This window comes from Phyllostomus discolor, chromosome 8, assembly GCF_004126475.2.
Source record: "Phyllostomus discolor isolate MPI-MPIP mPhyDis1 chromosome 8, mPhyDis1.pri.v3, whole genome shotgun sequence".
Lineage (NCBI taxonomy): Eukaryota > Metazoa > Chordata > Mammalia > Chiroptera > Phyllostomidae > Phyllostomus > Phyllostomus discolor.
The window spans coordinates 80,019,890-80,030,743 of NC_040910.2; the positions used below are offsets into that span (position 1 = coordinate 80,019,890).

The window sequence follows — 10,854 nt, forward strand, 5'->3', positions numbered from 1 at the left end:
AAAGGAATGTGATCAGGCTTTTAATAAAATCAAGCAGGCTCTAGTCGAAGCCCCAGCCTCAGGCATCCCCAACTTCAACAAGCCTTTCTCTCTATATATAGCAGAGAAGGAAGGAATAGCTTTAGGGGTCTTAGTCCAATGACTAGGGAATGAACCTCATCCAGTTGCATATTTCTCAAAAAAAACTGGACACTGTAGCAGCTAGGTGGCCTCCTTGTCTAAGAGCAGTTGCAGCCACAGCCATGCTAACTGAGGAAGCTAGTAAACTAACTCTTGGGCAGAAGTTAGAAGTCTTAACTCCACATCAGGTACAAGGGGTGTTAGAAATGAAAGGGCACCTCTAGCTAACAGGAAATAGACTGACAAAATATCAGGCCCTTCTTCTAGACAATCCTGAAGTAACTGTAAAGACCTGTAACACCCTAAATCCAGCCTCTTTAATGCCTACAGAATCATCCCCAGATTTGATCCATTCCTGCTCAGATGTTATTAGTTTTACTCAGTCCAGTAGGACTGACTTATTAGAGGAGCCCTTAGAAAACCCTGGTGATGAGTGGTTCACTGATGGGAGCAGCTTTGTACAGAATGGGCAGCGAAAAGCAGGATATGCAGTAGTTAGTTTATATAACACCATCGAGGCACAACCCCTTCCACCCTCAACCTCGGCCCAAAGGGCTGAAATGATAGCCCTCCCCTGAGCTCTCATTCTAGGACAAGAAAGAAGTCAATATCTATACAGACCCCAAATATGCCTTCCTTGTTCTGCATGCTCATGCTGCCATGTGGAAAGAAAGAGGGCTCCTCACCACTAAGAATTCCCCTATTAAACATGGACCAGAAATCTTAAATTTATTGGAAGCAGTTAGGCTCCCTAAGCAAGTGGCAGTTATGCATTGCAAAGGCCACCAAAAGGATATGTCCCATATCTCTCAGGGAAATAGGAAAGCAGACCGAGAAGCAAAGAAAGCAGCGCTAGGGACTGATAGACAAATGGCTTTATCCCCTCTGTAAATGTCTCACATAATCAAGCCCAACTATACATCTGAGGAAATATCTTGGGCTTTGGAGCAAGGATGTATCCATAAAGGACCCTGGATATATATTGGCCAGAGGCTCTTCCTTCCTCAAGCCTCCCAGTGGAAGTTCTTAAAGGCTTTGCATGACTCCTTCCACATTGGAGGGGATGCTGCAATGACAATGGTTAATAAGTTATTCATAGGTAGGGGAATAGCTACTACCATAAAGAATATTTGCACCCTGGCTGCTGTGGCCTGGTGGATTGAGTGCCGGCCTATGAACCAAAGGGTTGCAGGTTCAATTCCCAGTGAGGGCATATGCCTGGGTTGTGAGCCAGGTCACCAGTAGGGGCCGCTTGAGAGGCAACCACACATTGCTGCCTCTCCCTCTCTTTCTCTCTCCCTTCCCCTCTCTAAAAATAAATAAAATATTTTAGCCTGGCTGGTGTAGCTCAGTGGATTGAGCTCGGGCTGCGAACCCAAGTGTCACAGGTTCAATTCCCAGTCAGGCCACATACCTGGGTTGCAGGCCATGGCCCCCAGCAACCGCACATTGATGTTTCTCTCCCTCTCTCTTTCTCCCTCCCTTCTCTCTCTAAAAATGAATAAATAAAATCTTTCAAAAAAAAAGAATATTTGCCAGGCATGTGCTCTTTGTGCCTATAACAACACGGGGCAAAAGCCATCCCTGCCCCCGCTGATAGAACCTATTTGGCGAAGAGGGACCTATCCTGGAGAGGACTGGCAGATTGATTTTACCAAAATGCCTCCTTGTAAAGGATACAAATACTTACTAGTCCTGGTAGATACCTTTACTGGATGGATTGAGGCCTTTCCAACAAGGACAGAAAAGGCCACAGAAGTAGTAAAACCTCTCCTAAAGGAAATGATACCCAGGTTTGGTCTTCCACGATCCCTACAAAGTGATAATGGGCCATCCTTCACTTCTAGGATCACTCAAGCAGTTTCTGAAGCTCTAGGCATAAAATATTATCTTCACTCTGCTTGGAGACCACAGTCCTCTGGAAAGGTAGAATGAGCAAATCAAACTTTAAAAAGGACATTAGCAAAACTTTGTCAAGAGACTTCTGAAAACTGGGCTAAGTTGCTACCTATAGCCCTCATGAGAATTAGGGGCTCCCCTAAGGCCAACACTAAGCTCAGCCCATTTGAAATGTTGTATGCCCGGCCCTTTTTGACTCTAGATCTAATATTTGATACAGAGACCCATGAAGCAATTAAGTATATAATAAACTTAGGACAAGTGCAGAAAGCTTTACAGGAATATGGAAATAAAGTTTTACCAGCCCCAAAAGGGAATTTTCAAACTACCATATCTCCGAGGGACTGGGTACTCCTTAAAACCTCGAAGGAGGGATCACCAGCAGACCAACTCAACCCTAAATGGAAAGGGCCTTACCAGGTAGCCCTGACTACCCCTATGGCTGTGAAACTCTTAGGGGTCAATAGTTGGGTTCATATTTCCAGGGTAAAACTAGCTCCCACAGATCCCAATCTGACTCAGAATCAGCTGGAGACCCAAAGCCCACACTATACCTGCGAGGCACTGGAGGACCTCAGGTTCCTGTTCAAAAGGAGGAAGCCCTAAAAAGATAAGTAATAATCAATAACAGTGTGCTAAAATCACCGTTGTTCTGGATGGTTGCACTTCTTGAAAACTTCCTATTCATACTGGTCCTCTGCTTCATGTAAAGGCTTGCCTACTTCCTTCAGGGTGGAGTCATATCTATGAGTGTCTAAAATGAAAATGTCTTTGTTGTTTCTATGAACCATTCTCTACTCACCTGCACCCTGCATAACGGAATGGGATGAAAATTTTCTAGTGAATGCCTCTCGAACCTTAGCAGCAGGAGAAAACCTGGCCCAATGTTGGATATGTCATCCTAACCCGGAAACTCCTTCCAGATTTAATACTCATATAAAAGCCTACCCAATAGCTAATAAATCCTTAATCAATGCTTTGAATTCCACCGCCAATTACACGCGTTCCTCTTTTTCTTTAAGAGTCAGATGGGAGTGAAACCCTCCTTTGTGTTTCCGTATGACCCCACTAGAATTAAAGCCATTTAATTACTCCAGCACCTCTCTCAAATGCGACAGTACGATAGGATGCACCCCATGTTATAATAATACTCATACAAGGGCCGTTAACTCATTTAGAGCCCTGGCCTCTCTTTCAAGTTCCAGCTTTGTAGAGAATCTTTCTGAGGGAGAAATTTTCAAACCTTTAAATTGGTCACATAGAGTGGGCTACCCGAATTATGATTCTAACTGTATTCCTAATAGTACCCATTGCTGCTTTGACAAAACTCACAATGCAGATACGAATGATACTTCTAAATGTGTTACTTGGAAATTGAACCAATCTCTTCAAGGAGAATTAGCAAAATTTCTACCACCTCCTGTAGGAGGGGAAGATCAGGGAAATAACTTAGGCCCTTTTAAGGACTGCCTTTCCCCTTTGCCATATGCCCTCCTTAACCAACATAACGCCACCAATGCCACAGTTATTGCAGCACCCCCAGGGCTCGTCCGGCTATGTGGGACTCCCAATAACTGGCTAACGGATCATTCAGAACTTCAAGAAGCTATTGCTTATACACATCTCAGCAACTCTAAACATGTGGGTGATTGATTGTACCTTAGGGACCTTGGCACCCCGAGACCTTACCATTATAAATACAAACGTGGGTCCTGGGAGTCCATCTCTCAGCAGAAAAAAATGAGCTTTTGGTCTAGTAGTGGCTGGAGCTGCTGCCGCTATTGCTGCTGCAGCCCCCTGGGGAGGCTTCGCCTGTCATGAGGTCACTCTAAGGGAACTCACTAAGATTACACAAGAAATCTCCAAAGATACTGACGATACTCTAGCTAGACTCTCAAGATCAGTAGACTCATTAGCAAATGTAGTCATGGATAACCACCTTGCCCTTGACTATCTTCTAGCAGAACAAGGTATGTGCTGTTATCAATAAAACTTGCTGCACCTATGTAAATAACTCTGGAATGGTTGAAACTAACATAAGGAAAATTTATAAATAGGCAAAATGGCTACGTAAATATACTCAACAGGGCCAAGGGATTAGGGAAGCCCTTGACCTCCTGGTTCCCTGGCTTAACATGGTTATCACACCTCTTAGGGCCCTTAATAACACTGCTCCTTTTACTACTTTTAGGACCTTGCTTATTTAATTTACTTGTTGAATTTGTATCTCCTAGACTTAAGCAGTTCCACGTCAAATTGATGATGCTCCAAAGTTTCCAACTGATCCCTGAAGATCGATGCCGAACATACAGCATCTGCGGTGGCCTCAGGAGTTCCTCCTCAGCCTCTAGATAAAATAGGGCAAAAGTTCTGTGGTTCTCGATAGGCAGGGTCTACCGTCCCATCCAAGCCTGAAGCAGCTATGGAAGATGGACTTTCACCCTTCACAACCCCAAAAAGATTTCTGAGAACCATGTCTCTCAGGGGGAACTTGAGGCAGGAGATAGTCAGGAAGGAAACTCCAGAGTCCCCACAGGGCTGAGATAAAATACATCCTACATGACAAAGACCCCCTAAGACCGATTGTTCCTGTTTTCTGGGATAACTCTGAATCATGGAATGTACCTGCACACTACCTCTGATTCATTATAATAGCATTATAATGTATTAACATTGTGGGATGCCCTTCTCTAGTAGCACCCAATCAAGAAAATCACGGGAAACCACACATGTGCAGTAGCTTTGAAATCCAACTCCTTGTACCTGCGCAGGAAAAGCCCGCCAAAGACTAGCCAGGGAGCTTCTGCCCTATGAGAATAGAACGCCCCCCCCCCCCCCCCCGCCCAGCCCACATGATCCATCTCTGCTTAGAGTTGGCCCGCTCCCATGTCCTGTGGAGTGTACTATCGCTTAATAAACCTTCCCTCTTTCTTTATGCTATAAACTTTGTGTGTTTGGTCCAATTCTTTGTCCTCGATCACTAAGAACCTGGTTACCTGTGCACACCTGTGACACCTTTGGCAGCCTCTTTCTCTGCCGTGCAGCCAGATTGCCTCCTCCAGCCGCTTCAGCGTCCTCTTCCTGATGCCCCAGGCAGAGCGTCACTGCCACCTCCAAAGGCACCTGAACAACCTCTAATAATTTTTAAATTTCTGCTGCATGCTGTTTCTCCCTTTTATTGGAGATGAACAGTTCTTGTTCCTTCCAGACGGAACCATGTGATTGCAACATCAGGAAAGCTTACATTGAGTCCATACACCCGTTCACTCTCCTTTCACACAACACTCCCAGTGCCCTGGTCAGTGGAATCAGTTCAGTTTTCTGACCAGAGGCTTCCGGCGGCAAGAATAGCGCCTCCACTGCTCCTTGAAGAGTCACAACTGGGTACCCACCCTCTCTGGTTCCTTTGTCCTTAGAGCTGCTTCCATCTGCATTGAGAGGCCAGTCTGCTTCTCCTGGGGGATGGTCCTGTCAACCAGTTCTGCTGGAATTCACTTCATCAGGTATTTCAGCACAGTCATGTGTCAGCACAGCCGAGTCAGGCCCCGGGAGCAGAGAGGCAGGGTTCGCCTAACCGTTTTGAGGGAGATTTTGGGGTATCAAGTGGAAATGCTGGGTCCTGCCCATTCTCCCAGCAATGAGCGACCGTTCCCTTTCACTCCAGCAGGCTCAGCACTGCTTTCAATGACTTAGGGTTTATATCCAAGAGCAGAATTGCTGAATCATGTGGTGGTAATTCTGTGCTTAGCTTTTTAAGGAACTCCCATGTTGTTTGGTTGCACAGGCCTCAGCCCACTGGTACCCACTGGACATGGCCTGGGGCATCACTTGGCCCATCCTACCTGTGGTGAGCCCCCACACACACGTCCCCAACCCAAGCCAACGTGGTGGCTTAACTGGCCCTTGTGGTTCTTCCAAGGACAGCAAGACGCACCTCAGCAGCAGTCCTCACGGAGCTTTGGAAACACAGGGTTTTTACTGACAGGTCCTCCTGGCTACACAGGAAGGTTACAGGAGGAGAGAGAGGAACTTCAGGGTCCTGGAGTTCTGCCTTCATGGGGCCCCAAGGGAGCGGTGCCTAGGTGGGAATTAGGGTGCAAGAAGGTGACCCCACAGGGGGTCGCTCCTCCGGTTAGTTATCTAGGTTACCCAAGGCTTTCTAAAGGGGAACCAATGGATGGGGGAATCCTGGCTGCTTATCCAGGGCCTCTTGGGAGAAGGAAGGGGAAGCAGTCGAGCTGAGGCCAGTTCCCACCCGGGGGAGCTGTGCAGGGTTTTTGGAGGAAAAACACTGCACACTGTGGGGAAGTATCTTGAAAACTGGTGACTGCAGACTGCTCTGCTTTTCTCTCATTGGGTGTTTCTGTCTGCGGCTCTCCAGCCTCTGGGACTCATTCCCGAGGCTTTCCATCTCTAGTTCCTGGAGCTGCCCTGTCCCTGACCCATCACTTGGGCGCTGTCGCACCCTGGTCTGTTTGTTCAGATATCATGAATTGCTGGCTGGGGTGCCCTGGGCAAGGTCAGACCAGACTGTCATTATCAAGAAATGCTTCATCCTGCTGGCAGTGGCCTTCTGTCAATTGCACAAAATCGTGTTTGTTTTTTTCTTAGTTTTTGCCATTTAAACATCGTCACACAATCCTATTGTGAAAGTCCCGTTCATTAAGAAGAAAGCAAAAAACTATTGGTGATCTTATTTACCAGATTTGTCATTTTAAGAGGAAGAACAGGAGGACAAGGAAGGGGTTTCTTAAATGTATTTTCACCAGGGTCACATTTTCTCCTTAAAAGGGAGGGACTGCGAAGCACAAGTGAAATTACTCAAACTGAAACATTCACGAAATGGAACTGGACAGAACCCCCAACAACATGGCCAACAGCACTGAGACCACACTGGGGGCCAGGCTCCCTAGAACAGTGCCCCAAGGCCCCTCCCAGGGTCCCGCTGGGACTCCCACAAGCTCTGTGTTCAGAGGAAATTCAAACTCGCGCTGAACTCAACTGTGCCCCAAACCCACCGGCATCTCCCCTGTCCTCCACCATGGCTCCTGAGCTTCCACAGTCGGGGTTCTCACCTGTGGAAAAGAGCCAAGTTTGTGAGCGGTGAGACCCACACCGGCCTCAAAACCTCCCCCTCACAAACTACAGTACATACAATGCATAATAATTATGTGTTGCACATGCACTGTGAGTGCTGACCTGCTGCAAAGTGTGACTTTGAAAGAACAACACACGCAGTGGGAGACAACACTGACCTCCCCCAGGTGACTTCTCACGGTCCGTGTGCCACGTTCCAAGCCCCTCTAGTCCTCCCACCAAGGGGAAATTCTAGGTCACCAGGGGGTTTCGGACCCACCTCTCAGGGTAACTCAGTTCCGGCTTGGCCAGGCCCAGTTCTCCTTTTCCTCCCTGACAGCACCCAGGACCCTGCAAGCACCAAAGACCCAGCTGCTGGATGAAGTGAAGACACTCATTCCGTTTTGATACCGGAGCCTAAGAGATGGTCATTAGTGGTCAGGCTGGGTCCCGACCAAAGGGACAGACAGACGGGAAGAAACAGTGGGCCCATGGGAGGAGAGGGGGAAAGGGAGGAGAACAGAGAGAGGTGGGCATGCAGAGGACCTGTGCAGGGCAGGCTGGAGAAGGTGGGGCTGCTTGAGGGGACCTGGGACAGAGGGCTCTTAGACCAGGGGAAGAGCCTGTGGCACAATGGAGACAGGAAGGAGCCCATCCCCTTCCCCTGCCCTCCTCACTGGAGGCCCTCAGGACCCCTTCCCAAGGGCTGGATGCAAATCTCAACACTACAACAGCCTCTTGAGGACTGAGCTCTCCCAAACCAAAGCAGGAAGTCTGATCCCAGCCCAGGGCTCCATGACACTACATTTTTCATAGCTGCTCCTGTATCCCGCCCCCCACACCCCCATTTAAATGCCCACCAACAGTGCAAAGGGCTCTTCCTCCATGTCCTCCTCGACACTTGTCAGTTTCTGGGTTTTGGGTAGTAGCCATCCTCAAGGGTGAGGAGTGGCAGACATTTTGAACAGTGCTTTAGATCTACACTGCAGAGAACCAAGAACCTTGGGTGAGTGTGTGGGTTTTTGAATAAAAATTCTGTGAAGGAACTTTTTCCCTACGACTCTCCCTTTACTCCTTAAGATTGGAGCTGCGTGCTAGTAATAAGTCACTGGGACTGAACGGTGATGATGCCACTGTGCTGAAGTTCACCATGCCCTGGCACTGCACCTGGAGGAAGCCACCCAGTGTCTCAGTTAGGCTGAGTATGCCCCGCCCTGCAGATCTGGGGCAGGGGCCCTGGAGATCTTCTTGTCAGTTGGACGCCCTGTGAGTCACCTCCAAAGCAGCTGTGATGCCTGGTGCTTGTCTGCTAGAACTCTAGCTGTCCCTGTTCTCCCCGGGACACCCTGGGCCCCGGGAGTTTTAATGTTTTCCACAATACATTATTGAGATATTGTTTACACAGATAAAATGCCCAGATCCTAGCATGCTGGATGAAGTAAAACAGCTGTGTGACCAGCATCCAGGTCACGTTCCAGAGCACTTGCAGGCCCAGAAGATGGCTTTGTGTCCTCCCAGGGTCCTTGTTCCACTCTGAGGTTCCCTGACGCTTCCTGTATTCCAGCTCCTTTCTATTGCTGGGGCCGCTGCATCGTGTGACACAAAAATATGTTCCTTCCTCCTCCATTCATGCGCATCTGTGTTCTTTCCACTTTGGGGTCATGGGGAGTAATGCTGCCATAGTCATGGGGTATGTTCTCACTCCTCCTGAGTTGTTTTCTGAAGTTGTAATGTTTCACAGTCCAACCTGCACAGAATCAGAATTCCACCTGTTCCATATCCCACTAAACAATGAAGTTGCCCCCAGAGTCCCTGGTGTTGCAGAGGATTGCAAATAATTTGTCTTTCTTTCCCTTCTTTCTGCTTCAACAGTGCTGTCTGCTTCCCAAGTCCATTCAATGCTAGTTGATCCAGGAATATAATGGGGGTAGAGGTTCAGCCGAGTGGATGCTGGAGCTTCTCAGAGGAGCCAGTCTTTGCAAACTCTGGTGCATCCAGACAAGGTTCAAGAAAGAAGAGAGGTGCAGACATATGCATGACCCTGGGGCACCTTCTACCCACTTGGTGCCTAGAGGACCCTTATCTGTTCCTTCAGGCTTGAATGGTAGCACATTGGCTTCCTGTCTAGCACATTGCAGGGACTTGCTTGACTTCAGGTAAGTTTATTGTCACCACTCCTCTCCCCCCATCCCCAATGCTGCTACTCTATTCAACCATTTTCCTTACCTTGGTGCTGAAGCCATTCAAAGGCAGTTTATTTAATGTGTCACCCTGACGTCCATATCACTTGGAATGTTCCACTGTGTCCAAGACTTCTCATCTCTCTATTCTAAAGCCCAGAAAGAGACGGGACACAGGAGACTCTCTCTCTCTCCACCATCATGATCCATGCTGTTGATTCTTCTTTGCCATGTCTAATCATGAGACTTTCAGGATCAAGAGCTTTCTGCTCAGGAAACAAAAGCTGAATTGGTCCATTTCCCATGGATTCAGGTGAAAACTTATAATAAAACCAAGTACAGCTTCAAGAGGTGACACTGGAGAAGAACCCAACTGGGTTTATGAGGCATGGCACATAAGACATGGCTTCAAATTTGTGTCCCATCCAGGTTGTGTGACACTTGAAATCGCTAAAAGAATGCACTACTGTCTGGACAGCTGGGCGTTTTAATTGGGATATTATTGAAAAAATTATTTTCTCTGTTGATTTTTTCTGCTGTAGTAGGTTCCTTCATTTATAAATATGAGATCATGTAGATCAAAACAATAAAAAAGGAGAGAGGAGAAGAAGGAGAGAAGAAAGGGAAAGATTCATAGACAAGGGACTCTTCCTTTTTTTCCTGGAGTCCTGTGGTTTATACCCAGGGAGGTTATGTATTGTCTGATAAGGTCTTGTGCTGAACTGTTTGGTTTTGTTTAATTCTCTCATCTCAGTTTCCCTATTCCACTTGCCCAGGAATTTTCTAGCTTCTGTTATCCTGTCTTATTCCCCTCTCAGAGACTTCCATCCCTAAAATCCTTTAGGGGTGATGAGAAAGTTGTTTCTCTTATCAATAACTGCTTCATGCTGATAAGGGCTATAGTCCCTGCCCAGGCAGGGTATGGAAGTCTGTCCCTCCATGATAGAAGGGAGACAAGGGAATGGGTTTTGAGACTGGAACAGAAAATCTGTTAGATTTTTCCAAAGTGGGGATAGGCTCGAATCCCCAAAGCATCATCATCTTGATATGGAATTGTATCCAATTCATTCATCTAGTTCTGACAACAAATTCATTCAGCCAAATCATTGAGTCTCATTTCAGGAGGTGGCAATGCCAATGGGCATCTAAATGAGGCTTCTACTGTCTAAATCAGTGAGCAGGTAAATAAGGTCATAGTATACACTCTGCAAAGACAGAAGGAACACAAAGAGTAGTGAGCACAGTAAACCATAAACCATGTTCTGAGTCTGTTAGAGTGTCAGATGAGAAGACATCCAAATGTAAGACTTTTGCTGAAATGAAAGTAAGCTGTGACAATCTAATAGGTCCTGTTTATCTGTGGTTTAAATGTCTGGTGATATCATCAGATGCTCAGGTAAATTATGTATGGTTCACACTGCATCACTAGTTCTCAATAATTCCCAATCAAAAGATGAATGAAAAATGAAACAGTAGTGTAAAAGAAAACTATAAAAACCAGGATCCAATTTAGTTTGTAGGTGAAAAATAAACCTTTAACTGGAGTCCAATATCCACAATTGGCATAGAGATTTCCAGT

The 10,854-nt window shown here is 46.9% G+C and overlaps 1 pseudogene; it reads left to right on the forward strand.

The window, feature by feature from the left end:
• The first annotated feature begins 9,505 nt into the window (after positions 1-9,505).
• On the forward strand, positions 9,506-9,660 carry LOC114502693 (annotated as a pseudogene).
• Positions 9,661-10,854: the final 1,194 nt, after the last annotated feature.